This window comes from Lynx canadensis, chromosome A1 (genome assembly GCF_007474595.2).
Source record: "Lynx canadensis isolate LIC74 chromosome A1, mLynCan4.pri.v2, whole genome shotgun sequence".
NCBI lineage: Eukaryota > Metazoa > Chordata > Mammalia > Carnivora > Felidae > Lynx > Lynx canadensis.
In genome coordinates this window covers 68,811,074-68,835,324 of record NC_044303.2, presented here as the reverse complement: position 1 = coordinate 68,835,324, position 24,251 = coordinate 68,811,074, and the positions used below count along the sequence as shown (strand labels likewise).

General features: G+C 45.7%; 1 protein-coding gene across 5 annotated transcripts in view; it reads right to left on the bottom strand.

The window, feature by feature from the left end:
* Positions 1-20,622, bottom strand: part of MBNL2 (muscleblind like splicing regulator 2) — a 159,447-nt gene extending 138,825 nt beyond the window's left edge. For 4 of the 5 annotated variants that reach the window (XM_030312918.2, XM_036064254.1, XM_030312935.2 and 1 more), the window contains exon 1: positions 20,422-20,615. The gene's annotated coding sequence lies outside the window, so the exon portion shown is untranslated. Of the gene's footprint in view, positions 1-20,421 lie in introns of all 5 variants that reach the window. The other variant, XM_030312927.2, reaches the window with a different exon arrangement.
* Between the last annotated feature and the right edge of the window lie 3,629 nt (positions 20,623-24,251).

Below are 24,251 nucleotides of genomic sequence, written 5' to 3'. Positions count from 1 at the left end.
CTTGAGAGCCGCTCACCCTCCTGGCCCATGGTGCCCCCCTCTACTCTAGTCCTTATGTCCTTGGAGTTGATCTTGTTGCTGTTGTGCCTCACCAGAACATGATTTAAGGACCCCAATTTTTCATCCTCCAGAGTCAACTGAAAATCCATCTACCTAAACCGCAGCGGAACCTGAGACGTTCAAGAAGCACAGTGCACTTTCTGGAGGGCTTTCTTTCCTACATTCACCGCGCACGCCCGCCACTGGCCACTGCCGCAGACGGTCACCAGGGGGAGGATGGAGGGAGGACGCCTGAAGCATACCATAGCTCTGGGGGTTGAAGCAGAGGCGGGGGAGAGAGCACAATGGACGCTCCTTCACGGGAGCACATCGCTGGGCCCCATGTCCAGTGTGGAGCCCTACTTGGGCCTGCACTTTGCCTTCTGTGGGCACTGCTTTCAGAGATGACGTCAATAGAAAGGACTCCATGATACATGCCACTTACAGTAGCATCCCCACAAATCCAAGCTCAACTGTACTCAAACTGTCAATCAGGCAACACAAAGGAGGAAAAAAAAAAACAAACCCACAAGTCCCGATCATTCCAAGCTTTTAAACAATGCATAGGTGCCCCCCCCTCACCCCAGGGGCTCAGTGGTGCCAGGGAAATTTCCATTTCTTATGATGTTTACTGAAATGAATGCTCTTCTTCTAGATCCTAAAGTCTTTGGGGGCTGGGAACGTCATGCCTGTTTCTGTGTTCCCCATGAGGCACCAGGCCGCACCAGGCTGTACCCTAGAGAATCGAAAGCTCATGGTCAGGACTGTATTTTGGATAGAAGCTGGCAGGTAGCAAGACTGTTGATGCCACCATTGTCTAGCTGAGACACCTGCATGTAAAACCCATCTGAGCCCAGCAAGAAGCCTTGTCCCAGTTGGCCTGGCCCACCCCAGGAAGCCAAAAAGGGCCCCAGAGAGGAGTGGGTCTGCCAGGCCGAACCTCAGCTGCCTGATGGAGCCTGAAGAATGAATGAGCTTTACCCAAAAAAGTACCTGAACATTTGAGCCAAGTGCCTGCTCCCCACCTTCTCCTAGATCCATATACCTTAAAGCACAAACAAGAGCATAAGGAATCGCCTTTTGGGTCCCCAAGGACACATCTTGTGATAGAAGTTTCTAGAAGTCTAAGAATGTGGACAGTTTTGCTAAAATCCTACCGGTTTCACTGCAGCCAACCCTGGCTTGAGAAAGACACTCTCCAGGTTGTGGGAACACAGGCCCGGCCTTGCCTTGTAGCTTCAGGAGGCATCGGACGTGTCCTGAATCAGGCAATTTCCTTTCTGTGGAACCCCATGTGTGCACACAATACGAGCTCATTTCCTCCTATTGGCTTTTGTTTGAACAGTTTCCTCTGATACGGGATGTCTTCCGCTCTCCTTGGCTGTTACCTAAATCCAGGCATCCTTCTCAATTCAAGACCCACTCCAATGGGAATTCGGCCCAACCGGCCACATTCTGATGGCCTCTCCCTCCCTCCTGCCTTAGATTAATCGTTAAGTGTCTGGGGCCCCCAACCCAAACAGGGCTAGTCTCAGGGGTCCCCCACTGGCTTTCGCAGTGAGTGCCTGTGTGCGTGCACACGTGTGTCCTAACTCCTCACGGTGATCGCTGGCTACCCATCAACTTTGTTTTGCTTGCTTTACAGAGCATCAGTGCACCAGCAGACGGCTGGATTTTAATCAATGCTTTCTGAGCAGAGGGAATGAGCATTTTGAAAATGATTCACAATGGATTTGAAGATTTGCAGATATCCCTTGATTTGGAAGCATTTAGAAATCTTCCCCAACTGCAAGCTGAAACGGAGACTTTCCATCCCAGAGTACATTTCTCTTTGTACTCCCTCCTCTATTTTTGAATTTCTTTTTCACTCTTCTGTCCTTAGGTTTTCCCGTGGGCCAATCCAATCAACGGACTCCACACCACCTTTCTTTCCTCTGTGTTTGTGTGTGACCCAAATCTCATGACCCGGGGCACCAGCAAGCACCTAACTTGTGAAAGCGTCTCTGCTGTCGAAGGGTTCTTGTGGGGGGAAAACAGGACATGCCACATCGAGTCTTCCAGCACAGGCAACTGGGTCACTAGGGCCAGGAAGGAAGGAACGCATGGTTGCAGGAAACACCTTGCAGCAAATCCTTGCTTATTTGTTCTCTAAGCAACAAAGGGCCAACCTTTCTCCGGGGACCAGAAGGCCAGGACGGACTGGCAGATGTCAGGAGTGTTTCTTGGCCCCCGAGGAAATTCATTCATTTATTCATTCACTTCCAAAAGTTTAAGTTCAGGAGTTTGGTCCCAATGTGAGCCAGTTACCATCTGCTCGAATGACCTAAAAACGGCCCAAGTGGGGACAGAATCAATTTTATCTGCCGAAACAGCTCAAGGCATGGGCTGTCACAGGGCCGGGTCAAGTGCTCCGTTTTCACACATGCACTGTATGAAGCTTTCTGAATGTGGCCTGGTCCTCCTGTTGTCAAAAGCAACCGCACTCCTCTGGTTTAGGGAAATATGCCTCGCTGTCTTACCATCCCTACCAAACGTAAGTGTGCCCAGAAGTCCGGCCTAAAATTATTTTGAGGAACAGCCTTCTTGCATTTTGTGGCAAAACCGGTAATGTCTTTGTGAGCGATACAAGACTGTAAGAAATTGCAGAAACAGTCACGATGGAGTCGCTGCTCCTTCTGGAATTGTCTAGAAGGTCCGCAGCGTTCCTTGGGGACCATTCCCCAGTAGCTTCATGTTGGGTCAAAGAAATACAGCCAAAATTATGTGTTGTTTATTCTGTGCAGGATAGAAAGTTCTTGGCATGGGTGATCCCCTTTAAGCCTAATCGTCACCCAGAGAAGTATTATTAAGTGCATTTTTTCAAAAAGTTGCGATTCAGGGGGCACCTGGGTGGCTCAGTCGGTTGGGCGTCCGACTTCAGCTCAGGTCATGATCTCACAGCTCGTGAGTTCGAGCTCCGTGTCGGGCTCTGTGCCAACAACTCGGAGCCTGGAACCTGCTTCAGATTCTGTGTCTCCCTCTCTCTCTGCCCCTCCCCTGCTCATGCTCTGTCTCTCTCTGTCTCAGAAATAAATAAAAACATCAAAAAAAATTAAAAAAAAAAAGTTGAGATTCAGGTACAAGTTAAACTTTGCCTGAAACGGAGCCTGTAGTCTGTGAAACAGCTGGGATCTGAGTGCAGGGTTTAAATGGTCTCTTTAACCCCTGGGCCCAGAGGTCTATTAGTCATTTGTGTTCACATCACTCTGTTTCTGTAATAAATGTAGATTCCTGGGCCCTGTCCCACACATCTCAAGTGAGCATCTCAGGGGCCACGGCCTAGGAATCTGTCACCTGCTTTTTAAACAAGCTTCCGGAGAATTTGTGCAGCCAATGAAACCGGCGTTTGGAGTAACTGGTAAGGGCTTTGAAATGGGTTGGGAAGGAAACCACACTTCTTTCTTCTCTAGGAGCTGGAGGTGTGTGGGGCAGCGAACGCAGAAGAGAAATAGGACCTTGTCCTATGGCTGTAGGAGCTCATTCTGGCCTCGACTGGGGGCATGCCTGTCCTTCACTTAGTTTTCAGGTGGCCCTCAAGGGTAAATAAATAGGCCAATCCATCCTGTGAGATGTGCTGGATACACTGTGCAACTGAACGTCAGCAGAAGTATGCATCCTACAGCAATTAAGCAACTAAAACGTCCTGTGAAAGTTAAGGGGTTCCAAATCCCTCCTCCATTTGTGTGTTTTGTTCTAAGTCTCTGACCGCCCATTGCCTTCATCAACTACTCTGAGGCTTAAATGCAAAAAAACAACCCTTGGCCGAAGGGGCTGGGGCTTAGCTGGCCTCTCTTCAGTACTAAAGTACGGCTACACAGACATGTGTGCAGTCTCCTGGGGGCAGAACACATACCCTCTTCATCCGGAATAGAAACTTCTGGGTGCATTTGGGTGGAGGATGGACTGTGAGTTTCTGTAAGTATGACTCACAGCTAATAATCATCTATACAAATGCCTGTCTCGCTAATAAAACACTTCAATCATTCCACTGCATTCCATGCACATTTAGTGAACATCTACTACCTACCAGGTTCAAGTTGAAAATGCATGGGGGAGTGGGATGATAAGGAAGCTTTACAAGTGGCATCTATATTGGCAGGTTGTTATTTAGGGGAAGAGTGCCAGGCCCGTGATTATCCTTTTGCTGACCCGAAGCAAAATGAGGGGAAAAGCTAAGGAAAATGATAAAAAGACAGAAGAACAACAAAAAGCTTCGACGTAACACTTTGGAAAGAAGCCACAGTCGAGCAGGTGCCATGTCATAGAGAAGCCTGCAATGAGGTAAAGCCTATCTCTCACTAATAACTGGGGATCGATGCCGTATGTCGGTAACCCCACTACAGTTACTTTGAATAGAGCAGGATACATTTCAAGGCAAAGGCTTCTGGGACTCTCCCTGCAGAAGCATTTGGTCCTCAACTTACTCCTTCCTTCCAATTTATCGGATGCTTTTCACCTTTCCTGTTAGAGCAGAATCAGACCTGTTCCCACAAATTTTCAAAAACCGGGTGGTTTCATCCTATCCATCACTCTGCCAGCCTAGTCAACCTCCCCTCAGTCCCACACGGTCTCACCTTAGCCCTGATTCCTCTCCGGCTTCCCTCCGTCATCCCTTCGACTCCTTTAAATATCTCACTCCCTCTGAATGATTTCACCTCCACTGTCCTGGCACCTTGCCTTTCAGCCTCCCAGTCGCCACCCTCCAGCTGTCTCCCAAAGGTCAGGGTGCCGTCTTAACTTCCGCACGTCAAGGTACCAGACTGAGTCCTCATTGTCACTGAACTTTCTTTCTTTCCCATTAGCACTTGGTTTTAGGAGAACCGAATACTCATCCATATTACATCACCCGCCCACGTTATTTCTAGGACATAGTGAACAGCATGATTGCTTCTCACAGATCCAAGGGCATTGAGAGACGCCCTGAGGCCCACACACCTGTCCCAAGAACACCTGCTGTCTCTGCAAGTCTCTTTGCTTTCAGATTCCCTGCCACCAGGAGTGTGCCTAGGAGATCCCCTCAAATGTAAGTGCTCCCCAAGGCTGTGCCATCAACCATTTTCTAGTTCTCTGAGGGAACCCCTTAGCTATCTCAAACTCCTTTATGATTTCAAATTCCACTCCTCTGTGGATGAGTCCCCAATGGACTCCCAGCTCTGCACTCTACGGAAACCCAGACCTATACTTCCATGACAACATTCCAACTTCCAGTGACCAGAACCAATCTCATATCTTTCCCCATCCTCCTGCATGTGTCTGTCTCCGGTGTCATGAATGTTTCTGTCACTGAAGTTCATGGTCTCCGGGTCATCCCGGACTTCCCTCCCTCTCCCTTGGCTTCCAAGGTTCCTGCCCCAGCACCTGGGAAGCCACTCCTGTATGAGTGCATGACCCCTGCCGGATCCTTGTCACCTGCTCTCTCCTCCATGACTTCCTGGGTGCCCACAGCTCTCAGCTCTAAGCTGTACTCACAGAATTATCTCCCCAAGCAGTGTCTGACGTCTCCCCCTGCTCCCCCACTCACCTGCTCACAAACATTTGGTGGCTCTCCGCCGTACTTGGAATAAAGTTCAAAATTCAAAGTTTGGCATTCAGGGTCCTCCACAATTGAGGCATAATCATGCCAAACATTTTAGCTGTGCTCCCATGAATACTCTCTGGATTCTGCCCTACTCTCCAGAGAAACCTGCATGGGTGCTTTCCTTCACAGGCCGCGTCAGAGGCTGCCTCCTCCAAGAAGACTTCCCTGCTTCACCTGCACAGCAGGAGTCTACTGACAAGGAACCTTATACCTCCCTTGTGGCACGAATTACCTTCACCGTTGCGGTTTATTTATACATCTTATCTGTCGCACCAGAGAACAAATTCCATGACAGGAAAGGAAATGAGGAAAATTTAAGACATATTTCCTCAACCTTTCACACGGTACTTTTTTTTTTTTCTGCAAATTTTTCTTTTGCCAAGAAAACTTCACTAAATAGAATGTGCTTGCCCCGGCAGAACAAGTAAAGATTAAGTGAATGATGATCAGCCTGTTGACACAGGGCTTTCGCTGTGTGCAGGGCACTTCTGGTATCTTGTGGCCCCAAATCTAAACAAAAATCCTGAAACACGGAATGATCACCTTGATCGACTGGGCCAATCAGGAGATCAAAGTTCCAAGTGACTTGTGACTTTTGTTCATCCTAAGTAGGGGAAGCCAGGATTCAAATCCCTGTGGATGGCCTGCAAGCTTTACATTCTTGCCATCCTTAGTCACTCTTATTTATTTTTTGAGACCTGCACTCCCTTGACTTATACGCACTCCCACAAATCTAGGGTTACACGGGAAGAAAGGGCAAACGGTGCGGCCATCTGCGGTCCTCACACAGTTCCTTCCCTCCACTGGTCTTGTTTGCCAAATAGGATTAAAAAAAAGAACCCCAAAACACTTTAAGCACGACTTGCACGTGTTTGTAAGACATAAAACATAAGCACGGGAGGAGAAAAGGACATGCTTTGGAAACCATACCAAAGTGGCACTATTATTATGGTTATTATTTGATGTGGATGATGATGATCTCCTTTTCAAGTCTGAATGTGAAGCATGAACTTCCCCCTGGCCCGGGGGTAGGATGCGATGGTGCTTCAGGGACCTCACTAGTCTTGGGAACCGAGCTAGAGCCCAGAAAGAGGGGAGAACAGATAAGGAGGGGGCGGGGCCGCAGTGAGAAAAGGATATGGGGTGCCGCCCCACCCACTTCCCTTTATCTTACAATACACAGTGCCGGGTAGCCAGCTACACTTTTAAACATTTTATTAAAAACAGAAAGATCACACATCCTAAGTGTCCAGTCACTGGATTTTCACAAAGTGAACACATCTGTGTGACCCACCCCCAGACCGAGGAATAACGTATTAGCAGGACCCTGAGAACCCCTGTCGCCAAAGGGTGACCCCTCTCTTGAACTAGCTACTACATCTCACTAGCTGGCTACATCTTAAATTAACCCTTCGACTGTTGTGGAGAGGACAGCAGTGGGTTCTTGGAGAAGCCCTGTCTGGCAGCAATTGCCATTTCAAAGCAGGGGGTAAAAAAAGTGTGTGTGTGTGTGTGTGTGTGTGTGTGTGTGTGTGAGAGAGAGAGAGAGAGAGAGAGAGAGAGAGAGAAATTTTGCATGTAGGAGAAAAGTGTTTCTAATTTTCAATCCTGAAAATGTGAGGGGAAGAAGGAAGATGGGAAGAAGGGAAATAAGTCAGTAAATGCAGTCTCTGCGTCCCCCACTAGAAGCTGAAAGGCTCCAGCGACGTGCCATTTTGAGAAAGAAAGCAAACAGAATGGCCCTTCTCTACCTGCCTCAGCCTCTGGCCGGAGCAGATCAGCTCCCGTGCCTGTAGCCTTCAAATATGGGGCTAGGTCGGCAGTGATTATTTGATAGCACAGTGTTCACTAGAAGGCTGATATTCTGTGGAACATATGGTTTTGATTTTGGTGGGTTTTTTTTTTTTTTTTTTTCTGTTTTTAGCCAGTGAGCAAGATGGAGAGTGTCACAAACCTAACTCCAGAAGGTGCTGGGATTTGCCAAACTGTAAAGGGAAACTAACGCCCGAGCCCGTGTCCCTCCCGCTTTCGCAGCTCGGGGTGGGGGGGGGGCCCTCGGGGGAGACACAGAGGGCCAGGATGGAACTGCACTGACCGGATCTACGACAGAGACTCCCTACCGTTGACAAAGCACAGAGCCCAAGTCGTGGGGCTTCCCACGACTCTCTGCACTAATTGTCAGCCTGGAAGGAAGAGATCAGAACATCAAATAAAAATCCACAGGCACACAACCATTAACTCAAGACCCAACATGTATCTGGCTAAGAAGACTAATGCTGACTCCGGTTTCCACCATGTTTTAAGCAGCAACATTCTCCAACTTCCCATCTTGGGTTATCGGCTGCCAACATTTCCCAAAATAAGCACTCCTCTCAGTTACGTTTTCTGATCAATTATTTAGCACGGTCTGGGCGATACGACATCAATCTTACCCCGAGGGGGAAGAAATTTATGCTCCCTCGTGGTCAGCTAGAAAACTTGTAGTTTTAATTAAAAAGGCACATTTTCAGCATGGATGAGAGTGCTGGCTGGGTTTATGGACATTAGTAAGACTAGTAGTAAAGAGAGAAAAAAAAAAGGCAGAGTCGAGGCCTGGGGAACTTTAGGTTAAATATCAACCTGGGAATTTTCCTAAGAGAATCTGGAAGGCTTTTCTCAACTCATGTTTGAGAGCCCTTGAACAGGCTTTTCTCTAGATGAAAACCTGGCCAGCTAGTCGGGAAACAGTTGACCAGCCCTTCCTTTGTTTGCACAGGGTGTCCCTGAGTAGGCCCCGGGCGGAACTGAAGGAGAAAATCCTTCCTGGTTTCTCCCTCTCTGAGGAAGGAGGACAGGTTAGTGCAGCTCGCTGTCGACTGGAGCTGGGATTAATTAGTTCCTTCGGTGACCTTGGCATCTGCTGATGGTGGAATATGTCTCCAAGCTGTGGAGGGGCTGTGCTCAGCCACAGAGGGACTCAGGAGGACCAAGAGCCACGGCGACAACGATCACCATTTTGTTGAGTCCCAAACCAGAAACAACACAACAAAAGAACACCCCGAACAAGTGCTTTAGGTCTAAAAGCCGCTTTAGTGTGGTATTCAAATTGTGTGGATTATCTGTCTGTGTCTGTATACACACTAATCGAGATGTGTTGTTGTGTGTGTACATATCAATGTATATATCTGTGTGCATATATCTATCTGTGTATGTATATTAATCTAAATACATAATATATATTAACCTAAATCTCTACCTAACTTTATCTGTATATACAAATATTTATCTGTAACTATCTACATATATTAATCTAAATCTGGGTCTACGGCTCTATATGTGTTTATGTATATTAATGTCTTTCTCTACCTGTCTACATACATATATATCCATCTAAATCAATCTGTCTATCCATCATCCTATGGGTGGTTTTGCAAGTCAATGCCCAGCATCTTGCCAGGTATTTCCAAAGGCGTCTATAGCCTCTTGTTTGGATTGACAGAAATTTTTAAGCATCCCACGCCATTGGGGAAGATGTCTGACCTTCCTCACTTCACCTGCACAGAGCTGAGGGAACACGGCGTGCCCCACCCCTTTCTCTAACACAGCTGGTTCAAGGTTCAAGTAGGATAGCGATGTGGGTCAACGTGAGAAACTCAGAGCAACCCAAGAGAAACTCAGAGCGGGCTAAGTTGCATAAATAAATGTATTACATCCTAAATAAGGGAGCTGCCAGCTGCTCCTATGAGAGGCAGCCTGATTGCCATCTTTCAATATATGAAGAAACTCACCCACTGAAGAAGCATCTGGGTCACTCCAAAAGCCCAAACGAGGGCCGGAGAGTGAAGGTCACTGGAGTCACATTTCGTCTCAGCACAAGGCTGAATTTTACAACAGAATGTTGTAGTTCGTAAGCACTCTGGGGCAGTGATTGTCCAGTCAACAGAGGGGAAAGAAGCCATGAGAACCTGGGTAGCAGGGCTGTGGTGGGGGGTAGACATGAGCTGTGCTAGATAATCCCTCCAATTCTTCCCAATTTGGGATTGCCTCTGATCTTCACCTTATGTTTGTGGGTTTTGTAAATCGGGAGGAGGGGTTGTTAGGGTCTCGCGTGTGTGAGGAGCCCCTCCTGAGGCCCCGAGGCGTCTCCCCAAGCTCCCGCAGCCCCAACACCTGAGCACCAGTGGAACAGAGAGGTGCAGGTGAGCAGATCACAGGGAGTAAGGAGTTAAGGAGACCAAAGTTCTTGGTGGGTCCCTGCAGCCCCAGAGGCAGCTAGTTCCCTTTGATCCTGACTCTTAATTGCAGCTTACTAGCAAACAGGGAACTTGAAAGAAAAGAAACAGGGGAACTCTGGAGATAGGGTTTGTTTTGTTTCCTGAGGGGATGGTCTTTGTGGTGGCTGCCAGGAAGCTGATACTGTAGGGTTGGAAGGATGGGCTTCCTAAGGGGGCAAATAAATAGACCTTTCTATCAGCTAAGAGCCAGGTGTGAGCGGAACCCCAGGAGCAGTGGGCAACTACGTGTGCCCGTTAGCAGGGGTGCCCGGGAGAGATGCCTCGGCAGAGAGAAGAGCAAGAGAAAAGAGACGACGGGCTGGCTCAGGAGCAGGCCAAGCAAGAAACAGGATGGTGGGTACATGCACTAGAAACAAGCAGCACGGGCCTCGGCAGAGGATGGGAGACACGCGTGTGAGAGAAGAGGGAAGGCGGGGGACAAGAAAAGCGGTTTCTAAGAACTTTCACAGAGCACAGCAAAGCCACAACACAACACATCTCCCTCTTGTACATGCCCCACAGCCGATAATGGGCTTTTACATATGTTATCTATTTAAGGTATCAATAAGTTGACATCTTTAGGTCTTTAAGCTTCTTACACACACACACACACACACACACACACACACACACACACACGAGATTCAAGAGTAAAGAAAAGGCCAACTAATGACAACAAATAACGGAGAGAAGGCTCTGACCATCCCTGGCGATTTATCAAGTCCCTTTGGGAAGGGGAGCTCCTGGCTGAAACTGAACTCATGCCCGAACAGTATGCCAGTAATTGCTTGTTTGTGGTCTGTCTTACACACAAGTGTAAGTGGAGTGAATTCGGCTAGCAGTATGTGCGAATGTAAGACAAGTTTTTCTAAAGCAAACCCCCAAGGAAGCACCTTTGGAAAAGGTCGGGGCCTTTGGAGACCACCGACTGGGGTTTCACCGCTTGCTCTGTCACTTGTTAGTGTATGACCCTCGCAAGTAACTCAGCTCCCGGGACTTTATTTTCTTCATAAAAATTCTTCATGGGTCAATGTCCACAAAGCTCCCAGCAGAGGGCTTGGCATATAGTAGGCACTCAATATACTCAACCGACACTCGTTTCCCTTCATTCTTGAAAGGCTATTGGTTAAATTAAAAATGCAAGAAAACACCAGCCATCTGTGTGTGAGCTGAACCAGCATCTGGGCAGGGAAAACTTCCTCCAAATCAGTTTAGCTAGACTCGGCCCAGGAAAGAGGGGCCACGTGCAGATGGACAGGAAAATGAAGCATTCAAGGGAGGAAAGACAGATGGACACAAAAGAAGGTGTAAGACTTGTGACAAGATACAAAGCTGTCCACAATCAGGCCTGGACATTTCCCTTAAGCCACCACCTTAGACAGCTATCATTTCTAAAACTGTCTTCACTTCTACTGCAAAACATTAAAAGTAGCATTTTTAAACAGATGCGATCTTCATCACCTTTAACACGTCCTCTCTATTCTTCATATTCTTTGGAGAGAATAAGGGAAGAATGACATTCTCTGCACCATGAAGGGAGATGATGAGTTGGTCAGAGTTCCACTACGAGCATGGGGAGACATCCACAGACCAGCTGTCTAAAGCACAGAACTCCTGGAAACAGCCCAAGGCCCTGCCTTTCACCCTTGACTACAGAGGCTTTGGGGCAAGGCCCACGGCATAAGTCAGTTCACCCTCACCCCACTCTGAGCCTGAGCAGTTTGGAAAGGCTTACTGTGTCAAGGAGGTAGGTCCTGGCTCCCAGCCCCAGAAAGCACTCCTTGAAAACCACGCCAGACGCAGTGGTCTGCCGCCATCTACGTTTATGTTAGCAAAACTGCCATTGTGCTCTAGAGCTTTGCTGATGAGCAGCGTGTTCATCGTCCGGGAGCTTGTTAGAAATGCAGACTCTTAGGCCCCACTCCAAATCTGTTGAATCAGAATCTCATTTTTAATAAGATTCCCGGCTGATTCCCTATGCACGTGGAAGTCTGAGAAGTGGTGCTATGGTTTACGTACTGCGGGGGTCTGCTATGAGGACAGCAACCGTTTACCCACTTTGAGTGCTTTTCTCATTTTCTCGAGCTCCTAATGGCTGGGTTTGGCAGAGACCTGCTGGATTCAAGAATAAACAGACCTCTGGGTCTGTGAGAATAGGGTGACCGGTGTCCAGAGAAATCTCCAATCGCCCTGGAATTAACATTCTAACCAATGACACCACCCCAAAAGGTGTATTTCAAGATACAGACGCTGAAGTCTTGATAGTTGCTGGTTTTAAGTGTTTTCTTCTGGTTATTACTGAAAATCTATTTTTTTAAAAAAAGGCTACCGTATATATGAAAAACGCAGCAGGAAGATCTCCCTATCCATCCAGTATCCTGCGACTCTCACCATTACAGTGAACCAATATTTGCCTTCAAGAGGGCCATGGCTTGAGCACTCATGCCAAAGAGGGTCAACCATGCGCAGCGGGATAATGCAGTGTGGGAAGCCGCACTGTCATCCCGTGGAACCACAGAGACTGCGGTACGGTGCTTAAGAGTCTTGGAACTCACTTTTTGGTTGACAATTTTGCTCTTTTGTGGCTGTTTATTTTCCCGATTCTTTGCTAGCATTTCTGCTCTTCTAGGTCTCTGGTAGTCCTCTCCCAAGGCCCATCCTTGGTCATCTGCCTGTCTCCATTTATGGTCCCTTTGCCTTGGAGGTTGTCAGCATCCTTGGCTTGGATTATGACTGCAACACAGGTATGTTTCCATTGACATTTGAAGCCCTGCATCTAAGCTGTTCTCCGTTCCCACATTGTCAGATGTCTATGGAATAGCCCACTTGGATGACCCACCATTAGCTAAAACACCACGACCAGAACGCACCATTCATCATCTTCTTCCGTTCCACCACCCCGCTCCTACTGATTGGTTCCTTTTCCCATCCGCCCCTGTTTTCTGTTAGGGTTCCACTGACATTTTTCCTGATAACTCCAGTGCCATTTTGGCTCTTATAAGCTGTCACTAGTTTCCATTATTTTCTCTTCAAGGACCTTTTGGATTTGCCCTTTCTCTTCTATCCTCACAATGCTATTCTAAGCCCGCTTTTTCCCACATCATACCTAGAATATGGCAAAAGATTTTTTTCCCCCAGTGGCATCATATGTTACAAATTTTCAGATCTCCAGCCCTCTCTTACAAGTTGTAATTGAACACTTTTAAAACACTAGATATGATGTTATAAGTAACAAAATTAAGCTCGACATAGCTCTTCAGGTCTTCCATATTCTGACTTCCCCCATGTTCTATTTCCCCACTACCCCTATTTCCTACTGCTCCCCAGAGACAAGTTTAAGCTTCCGCACTGCCCCCTATATCACATCATGCTGTTTCCTCCTCTGGAGATGACTTTCTTTTCTCTAATTCTGACTCCTGTCCTCTCCGAAGTTTGTTGAACAAATACCCCTACCAGAAAAATATCTTTGAGCAGGCACAACTGTCATGAGGTTGTTACTTATTTATAAATGTTACACTTGCATAACAATGCTAATATGTTACATACATTATCCAACATATGTGAAAATCGACATTTTAAAAGGATGAGCTAAATAATGTATAAGACACAAGTTCAGCTATTCCTTACCTAGTGAATCATCTTGCCCTAGGTCGGGTGTAGACCTCCCACTTTAGGACCACTGATCTGGACAAAATATATCTATTCAGAGCTACAGGATAGAGCTTCCCTCTATAAAGTTATCTACTACTCCAGCCCGAACAAAGTTCTGCTTGCTTGAACAACCAGGGCATTTAAAATTACAAGTAGTAAATCACTAATATAATGTATGCTTCACCAATACTTTTTAGTTGATTAATTGAAGTTTGCATCTAGGATGCCAGAAATTTATAGATTTTTCAAATAATTCAATATCTTAATTAAAAACATTACTGTCTTTCCAAAATTGCTTGGGTTGGGCTCTATCCACTGTGCAACATCCATTACAAGAAAACTCCAAGTCAGACTGCAGTGTGACTTCATTTAAAGACTTTTATCTCGGGGAGCCTGGGTGGCTCAGTCGGTTAAGCGTCCGACTTCGGCTCAGGTCATGATCTCGCGGTCCGTGAGTTCGAGCCCCGCGTCGGGCTCTGTGCTGAATGCTCAGAGCCTGGAGCCTGTTTCAGATTCTGTGTCTCCCTCTCTCTGACCCTCCCGCATTCATGCTCTGTCTCTCTCTGTCTCAAAAATAAATAAACGTTAAAAAAAATTAAAAAAAAAATAAAGACTTTTATCTCATTGAATATCATGTGCACAGATTCCCATAGCTTTGAGGACTAGCTTTTCTGCTTTTTTTTGGCTACTGAAAAAAAAAAAATCTTTGAACACATTGGTTAACCTCACTCAAGTTCAGTTTTTGTTTAAATTATAAAACAGGAACAAGAAGGAAATGTTGTGACCATTAAAGAGATGATAAAAACTGAAGGGATACGTACCTGTAAGACATCACTGTTATTATCTCACCTAGCACTTTGGTGTCATAATATGAACTGTATCAGGCATATCTAGGATCTCTAAAAACAATTGCCCTCCTACTTCCACCTATTTCTTTCTGAAAATGAATGATTTTTATTTTCTCCTTTTCATTTGCTCAGCTGAAAACACGGTGCTGCCTACCCTGTCAGGGTCTGAGCTTACATACTGGCTCTAGCAAGTATTAGCGATGGGCTCACGGGTGTGTTATTGAACCTTTGGGAACTTCTCTCGTTCTATGGACCATCATTAACTTTGCGGGGAGAGCATTAACGTTGTGATATTCTTCAAAGGCTCAAATTAAATGAGATATGTTGTAAAATATTAATTTCTCCCCCACCCCATTAGCAGGCCTAAGAGGACTCAATGAGAAGCTCTCGTGGGCAAAAGGAATACTTTGAATTTTGGTTTTTCCCACGTGTGCGGGCAATTTACGACCATTAATGAACTTTATGTTCTAGAAGCACCTCCCTGCCATCCATAGCCAAACTTACCTGGCTACTATGTGGCTAGGCTGGTGCACGAACCCAGGATAGGTTTTGTCCCCTGGCGCCTTCTGAACAGTCAGAGCTGAGAAAGCAAAGCCAATCAGCCTCTCTTCTTGTTCTGCCTTGGGAACTAGGCTGTCTGCAGTACTGGTTACACGGAATTGTCCAAGAAAGCTTGTGGGGACAGGAGATAGTGACATGTGTACATGCACCAGGGACACTTAGAAGTTTTTCCTGCTTTTCAAAATTCAAGTCACTAACCACGGGCAAAAATAAATGAATAAAAGTTGTTTTTTTGTTTTTTTTTTTTAATCCAGTTTATAACTCATCTGTTCCAGGAGCTTTACCCAGTGCTCTAATTTTAGGCTTCTGGATTTTTTTAAACCCTCTTTTTTGAACTGTTAATTGAGATAAGGTCTGTGAAAGCCCTTTGTAAAGTGTAAGAAACTATACATATGTTAATTATTCTTCTGAAGACATTTGTGTGCTGACCTATTCTTATCTTGTTTGTAAGTATCTTGTTCCCCAGCGATCGTGGATTGCAAATGCTTAAGACCCAGGACCTGCAGTGCTGGGTGTTCCTTGCCTCCTCCCTCTGTCCTCTGAGGGGGGCTCACCCGCCCCCCCCCCCAAGCTCGTACAGCAGCCAGCTGCCTGGATGCTCCTAAACCTTAGAACAGCCCATCTGCCTGCCAAGACTCGTAACTAAAAAGACTTCTTTAGGCTCGTTTATGTCCCTCAGTCTCCCACTCAGTTCTCCACAAAGTGAGTCCTTAACCTTGCAGTTTGTCTGCACCCAGAAAATACACAGAGATGTTAGAGTAAAGAAAAAAAAAAGTTAGAGTAAAAAGAAAGAAAGGAAGGAAGAAAGAAAGAAAGAAAGAAAGAAAGAAAGAAAACAACAAATAAGCAAAGGAAAGCAAAAACTTTGTGTTTAAAAGGAGAAACCATTTTTTTTTTTTTAAGTAACTCTGTTTTTAAGGGGAAAAGCGGGGGTAGTTTAATCCTCCAGGGTGGGGAATCAGGTTTCCTTACTGGGACGGGGATGGCGAGATAATTACATCAGGGGCTCCCAGGTACCCCGAGGCTCTGGAGTATGGGAGAGGATCTAGGATTTCCTTTTGGTGACTGGTGTTTAAGGCTTTTTAGATGATGCGTCCATATTCCCCAGTCACTTTGGGGCTGAATCTCAGCTTGCTGAGACTGGGTGATTGCTCTCAGTGGCCTCTTATTTGGGACTTTTCAGCACATTCTCATAGGTCTATTGCTCATCTTACATCTTTATATGTTACTTAAACAGCATTTATGCTGAGGAAAGTAACAGAGGTGAGGAAAGTGCATATAGACATTTAAAACTCAAAATCCCTTCCCTTATTCTCCCCCCACCAAACACCAAGAACGATCTGAAACCTACAATTAATGCCTGATAGTCAAGGTGAAATTAACATTAACCAATACATTTATTAAAGTCTTTAAAACTTACGATTTTGCATCATTTCTTTCTGCCGCTGATTTTGCACATACACTAAGTCAGGTATTAGGTAATTGACTCGTTTTAACCGAATAGCAAAAGCCAGAGAACCCAAGAGGTGTTTAATAAACACTTGTTGACTGATTGATGGAATATACTGACCTAGCATCTTCTAGACAATACGTTCTTTGTCAGAGCGCTAAGGTAAGTCGGTGGGTCCACTTTTATTACCAAGCGTTTCTCCCGAGTCAAGGGGAGCGGGCCAGCTGAAAGTTTGTCCACTGGCCTGTGGCTCAGGTTCACAAAAGAAACCCTGGGGCTTTACCTTTCACACCTGTTTTCACTCTCACAACAGAAACGGGACTAGCCTCGGCTGCCGAGCCTTCGGAGGCACCGACCTGATGCAGACCCAGCCTTGACGCCACCCTGGACTGCTTACTATGAATGTTATCACAGCTGCAACCCCCAGTTTGCACACAAAACCTAAGAAACAACTGAGCTGAGTAAAAAACCCAGGAGAAAAACACTGTATTGTAACTAATTTAAAAGCCCAGCTACGTCTTCCTGCCTCGTTCTTCTGAGAGAAACCAACGCGTGAAATATCAAGTCCCTGGCTCCACGCGGCCAAGCGCAACTCCGCCCATCTGGTTCGGTGGACCATTCCAGAAAGGACGCCTGGGCGCATGACCCCTTTGCTTCTCTCTGCAGCCCCTTCCTCTCTTTCCTTGCCAGGTCTTCGGGCAGACTTTGTGAAAGGAGCGAAGTCCTTTACCCTGTTCCTCTCTGTCCCTGGGGTTCCGTGCTCACCTGGCCTGACTCTGGACCTACAGCTTTGCCTTGACTTTGCTACTGGCTGATGGTTTACACCCCCACCTTTCTCTAATGCCCCTCGCCTCCACTGCCCCCGCTCTCTCGAGCTGCCAGATTTCTCTGCCTGATATGACACAGTAACTGTTTCTGACCCTGTCAGCTCTCAGGTGCAGCTGTACCCAGAGATATTCAAGGCCCCCAAACTATGTTTTCAACAAACATGCCCCACAGTTTTATCACCTTTCATCAGTCACAATCCTTTACCCCTTGCAACGTTACCAACCTGCTTCTATGCTGACGATACGTTTTGTCGTTTTGGAAAATGTAAACAAATCAATATGCCTTCTGCCCCCATCTTCTCTCATTATCAGTAAGAAAGTGCAGGAGGAAAGGGAGAGGAAGGGCACGAGAGACTGAGCCTGGTCAGTCTATCGTCAGGAATTCTCTCAAACTCAAATCTAAATGCTTTTCTCCCAATTCTCGCTCGGAATCTTGAGTGCCTGATCTTGAATTTCGATGGCGCTCCCCGAGCGCGGGACTGGCTGGTGGCCATGTGATATTGATTTGTTTTCGCCATAGCAACAGCAAATTAAAACAACTAGCAGAGAGGAGGCAGGCCGGTAACCAGTAAAGCTACATAACCAGTATATTTGCAAGCGTATTTTCCTCTTTTCCTCATATTGTCTCTCTTATTCAATCTACTCTCGCAAATTTAATGCAAAGTCAAAGCAAAAATAGCACTGAATGCTTTGGGCACTACAAGGCCTACGTCTGAAATAGTCTGGTTGGCACAGCTTCTGGTATATTGCATGAGATCGATGGAGAAAATGCAAACAGCAATGCTCTGAATTCCTTGGAAATTTTGTTTGTTGGTTTAAGGATAAATATCCCTAGAAAATTGACCTGAGCACACAGTAGAGTGAAGGGTTCTGGAAATATGACTATTTATCTTAATACCCTAAGGCATTTGCCAACCGTTTCATTAATACGGAGGTTTTATCCCTTTGTACTTTAAATAGCTCATTGTGGCAAGAGACAGATGACTTCTTTTTATTTTGTTTTATTTTATTTTATTTTATTTTATTTTATTTTATTTTATTTTATCTATTTTTTTGGTACAAGGTCAAGGCCTCTCAAAATGAATGCTGGAATCATGAGAGAAAAGTGTAGCAAGTATTACTCAGTTCTATTAAGAGAGAGAAAAACGAAGGTGGGTGCCTGCTTAGGGCTACACGAGCAGCTGGAAAGGGAATGTAAACTAGAACCGGGAACTCCCCAGAACTCCGGTCTGTTCGTCTGGAAATTCTCCCTTCAGAGGCCCCATATTAAACGCTACCTTCCCCTGATCTCTCCGACCCAGGTTACCACCTGTGACACAGATTAACAGCCTGCAGTACTGGACTTCCCTTCCTTCAGCCCATCTGCACCAGGCATGGTGCTCTTTATGTAAAAGCAGCTGTTCCCACCATCACGGCCAGCCACGAACTTGGTGGCATAACCTTGGTCCTACACAGTGGCTCCGGGGGAACTGGGAATGAGGCCACAGGCACTATCCACCCAGGTGGCAGTACTGGGCTGTGCCAGGCGAAGTTGGGCCAGAAGCAAAGCCCGTGCTCCGCTCCCCACTGCTCTTCGCCAGCACGGCCAGAACCCTGCAGAGAACCTGCTCGGACCCGCCCGACGTGAGGCAGGTAGGAGATGCCCTATTTACGCTGGAGATGGGTTTAGGGTTTAGAAAGGACGGGCTAAAATATGAAGACATAACTCAAGACCTGCCAAGTGAGAGTCAGAATGTTCCTGGCCAGGACGTAAAGCAATATTCCTCTCCACGAGCCTGAATAAAAGAACACCCAGCAGAAATAGTTGGGGGATGACGTCAGAAGTTCTGGGCTAGTGTCCTGCACTTCTCCTTGAAAGTAAAAACAGTGGGTCTGGAAGAATCTACGTGGCATTGCCCTTATTTAAATGAATATTTGAACTGCTCCTTAGAAAACAGGCAGGATAGCTGAAGAAACTTCATCTTATTTAAAGATTATAAGCATGCCCTCCTTTCTCCCCCCACTTTATTAGCTCCCCAATGCACATATTACCAAATTAACAAATTGTCTTTCCACTTAACCTTTGTCTTTTAAAAGGACAGTAATGTTTCTCGAAGAGTATTCACGGTAGTAGTGGTTAGGCAAGTCAGATTTTTTTCTTCGCTTCAGTGCTTGCTAACTATTCTAAAAATGTTACACATTTATTGTAAACACATGCTTCCGAGGCCTAACAAAAAAGCACAGTTTCCTCATGCCTGGCAGAAATTTAAAACGGAAAAGGGCAGAAAGAATTCTTTAACAAATATATCATTTCCTTCTCTTGGGCCAAGTGTGTTAAAAATAAATCTCCATCATTTCTCCCTGCTGCTTCTCGGCAAGAAAGTTGATATGGTTCGGCATAGCGAAGACACAGCTTTAAAAGCTAGCCTGCCCTCATTAAATTATTCTGCTGGCTGTGTGTTCTCATTAAAAATGCATAAAGATCAGATAATTGCAGTAAGCATTATTAACCCAGCTTTACTTTTGAATATAATGGTTCCACTTTTAAGCTGGAAACAAAGGCTCAGAAAAAGAAATGTAAACATTGAACTACAGTATCGAAAACTTGTCAGAAAGCTACCTCTTGCTGGCTTGTTAAAAAATGTGCTTTTGAAACTCAAAGCCGTGGCATTATAGGGCTAGGTGGGTCCCTAATTTCTAACACATAGACGTATTTTTGGCTAAACATTCAACCGATGGTTATTTACTACGAAGTTTTCCTTTTCTTCTTCATTACAAGTCCGTTTTCAAATAGCAGGATCAACGTAAACTTTATTTATACGGGAGCGAACTGGGGCAGTAATGAAAATTTTCTAGAACAAGAAAATAAGAACGCTCCCAGGAATTCACAGTTTTTGTTGAGTAATAAAATGGATCTCTTCTTTGAAATAAACACTCGTTTTATGCCTCACCCCAGTCAGGCGGCACAGATTCAAGCTTTTGCCGTTTCTTTCTTTCTTTCTCTCTCTTTTTTTTTTTTTTTCCTCAAATCAAAATGTTACGTAAAACTCCAGGGTCCCCGGCAAGTGTTACATTGAATTAGTGGAATCCGGTTTCCCTGGCTTCCCTAAGCAACACACATGGAATGCACCATATACTGCAGCAAACTCTTTAAACATTCAAAAAAAAAAAAAGGGGGGGGGGGTGATTTTCTTACCTTGTTTAGCTCTGCCTCTTTTTCCCTTTTACAGTAACCCCGGGAACATCTGGCAGAATCCAGCGGCCGAGGCTTCTCCGCTGCATCATGAGGCAGAAATTTCCATGTAAATAGTCCTCATTCCCTGTGTATTGTACTCTGGGAGCCGTCTGCCGTATCTGGAAAATTTTGCCTTCAGATGATGAAGCAAAGACAGTCTAAACTCTGTTGCTGTAAAGCTGCAGCCCTTCCTCCCCACAAATCCCTCCCAGCCGGGGGCAGCCAATCCCCGGGCAGCTCGTCAGCCCTCCTCGTCTGAAACTGGCTCTTATAGGATGAGTGACACAGCAGCACAGCACTTGCGGTGTGTGAAAACAGTGCGTCCATACTGATGAAAGAGGAATTTCCCTCTCCGAAGAAAGCAATCATAGCACCAAGACAAAGTGGCACATAATTGGCAGAGCCGGGAGAGGGGTAGCTGGAGAAAACACCCTCCAAGACAGCCAGCCCGGAGCCTGGGACTGCGCTGTAAAGACTTTCGACGATACCAACTCCGCAGATTCAAAAAAGAAACCCAGGTTGTGCAGGAGAAGCTGAAGTCCTTCTCCCATCTGACAAAGCATGGGTTTGGTTTTTGGGTTTTGGTTTTTGAAAAGGGAGAAACAATTCAGCGTCTGCCGTGGAAATTAATACCTTACAGGGAGGGCATTTACAGCTGATTCCTATTAGTGAGGGAGAATGTGTGAGCCCAAGTGCATATTCAAAATCAAAACATGCTTAACCCCCTTGCACACAGTTTTCCTGTAGAACATCTGTTACTGCAGCGGTTAATTACTGTGGCTCGTACAGCTTTCATCTAAGTTTTCCAGCCACTGGGGTCTTCAATTAGGGAATTCTGAACAATAAAATTGATATCTACACATTACCCTTTTGTCCTGCTGGCAGGCCGCGGTGAGACGACTAGGTGTGCTTTCACCTAATCCTAAGGTACCTCAGGTACCATTTGATAAATACGGTGCCTTGGCCCATATCGTCATCAGTGAAGCAGTGATTACAGGAGGATATTAACAGCTGAACACACACGGCACATGATCCAAGGGGCACCATCGGGTGCCATTCCCCAAAGGTTGTCTAGACGTGCCGAAGTTCCCTGAGATAAAGCAGGAAAAGAGAAACAGAAAGGTGAGTATGGGTTATTTATTTTTCCCCCCAGTCAACAGTGCTCCTGCAAGCTCTGAAAAAACTCATATGGCATTTGGAAAACACAAAAGGAAGCATGCATTTTCCTTCCACTTAAACACAACATTCTGAATTTAAAAAATGAAGTGTCATGATTCCAAGACCAGACCAAAGCAGGAACAAAGCCCCATTCATCCGGAAGGTTGAACCAACGCACTATTGTTTATAAGCAACTGTTCAGTGCATCTGTAATGAAGTACCAGTTGGGGTGGGATGTAATGGTTTCCCTTGATTTTGCTAACTGCAGTTTAAAAACACAGCATTTCCTGGGATTTCTAGGCTATTTCTTCAATAGAATATCACACGTTATTCCCCTCTGATTTTATACTTACAATAATAATTACAACAGTTTTCATCCCAGTGTAAATCCGTCACGTATAACTTTTAGGTTTCTGTCTACTACGATCTTTTTCTGAAAATTCAAATAATCTCTACGGTCAAACAGGTAGAAAATTATTTTTAGCTAGCGATACACTCAGTATCACACTGCACGCAAATGGACAACCATAGGTTGTCTCCTCTTTCCCATCTCTCTGCTTCTGCCTATGAAACTACCATTCCCTTCATTTCATTCCTGAAATTTGAGTCATCTTTGACTCGTTCTCCTACTCTCATTCAATGAAATGAGGTCTTGTTGATTTTTCCTCCTGGCTAGTGAGGAACTCTGATCTGATACCTGGATAATATAAATGCCAGTAAGTTGGCCTCTGGGATCAAGCCTCCCCACTTTCAAGAAGATTCCCTGTTGCCAGACAGGTTTTCCCATCATGCAAAGTCATGCTCCTCTCATATTCAATGCCTCCTTTCTTAAAATCCAAATCACAGACTCTCAACGTTCTTCATAACCTGCCCCCCCCCCCTTCTAACTCAACTTTTTCTACACTGTTTTCCTAAGTGAACCTCCTGATGGAGGCATGCTCATTTCTCCGGGACCTGGCTCCCACAGTCCATCCCCAGACCTGACTCCCAAGGGCTTCACTTAACAAAATCTTACCCAACCTTTAGACCTCAGCTTGCACCCTCATTTGTCTGTTATGGCTTCTCTGTTCACATTGTCTTCTCTGACGTTCTCCTCCTCTGAAAGCGTTCTGCGCTCTTTGTTTTACCAGGCCATTAAACCCCTAATGATGAGCTGATCTCCCCACCTCGGAAGGCAAGGTTTGCCTAGTATATCAAGATAATGTACTTAAAACATCTATACGGTGGCTGACACATGACAAATGTTCACTAAACAATGGCCACTCTTACTGTTCTTTCTACATTTTCGTCGTATCTAGTGAGGTGCCATGAGTAAACTTGCTGATTTCATGATCCCTATCTCGAGAATTGCTATCATATCCATCCAATTGCACAAGCCAAAAACCTGGTGGTCATTCTTGATGCTCTCTCCCCAACCGCCATGCGAAAGCCATTATCAAAGCCTGTTAGGTTCAGTACTAGATGTTTAGAAATGTTTCCCTTCGTTCCGTCTCTGCCAATGCAGTTTTGTCCAAGATATCTGTGTCTTTCACCACAACTATTGAAACAGGCTCTTAGCTGGCCTCCTGCATATTTTCTTGATCCCTTCAGTCCCTTTTCCACACATCAGTCAAAATAAGAATTCACTTGAAAGTAGAATTCTGATGATTCTACATTCTTCTCTCTGCTCAAAATCTTTGCGATGGACTGAACTGCATCTCCCCCAAATTCCTGTGTTGAATCCCTCAGCCCCAACGTGATGGTATTTGGAGATGAGGTCTTTGGGAGACAATTAGGTCATGAGGGTGGAACTCTCATGATGGAATTAGTGCCCTTAAAAGAGAAGACATCAGGGAGAGAGATCGTTTCTCTCTCACCCAAGTGACAACACAGCCAGAAGCGGGCCGTCACCAGAACCTGACACACTGCAAGCTGATTTCAGACTTCTGGCCTCCAGAACCCCAAGAGAGCACATTTATGTGGTTTAAGCCACTCAGTCTACGTAGCATTTTGTTATGGCAGCTTGGGCTTGGGAACAAGACAAGAGTCCTCAACATGGCCTACAAGGTCCCATGATATCCAGCCCTAACCTACCTCTCTAGCCTAATCAGAAGCCTTTTCTTCAGGGAACTCTTCCCTGACCCCCAAGATGAGTTTAGGTCCCACCTGTTGTTTTTCTCTCACGGCCTGTGCACTCCAGAGCAGTGCTTCTCAAATTTAATGTGCGTGCAAATCCCCCAGGGATCTTGTTAAAATTCTCTCTCAGTAGTTCTTGGGTGAATACTGAGATTCTGCTTTGCTAACAAGGTCCCAGGTGATGCTGATGCTTCTGGTCCATGGACTGCTCTTTGAGTAGCAAGATTTTATAGATGTTGTTTACTTTATAGAACTTTTTATAGGGTATGGAGATACATTTGTTTGGTAAATTACTGAAGATCTACTCAACCAGCTTATCAGCATTAGAAGTCACTATTGTTTCTCCAGCCTCTCATCTAGTATGTGCCTGGCACCTGACAGGAAGTGCCCAGTAATAAATATGTGTTTTGAATTAATGAATTGATCAATACAACATACTGCAGATCCAAGCTGGACTTTTCTTTCTTTTTCTTTTCCTCCCCTCACCCTTCCTCTTCTCTTCCTCCTTCCATCTGTAA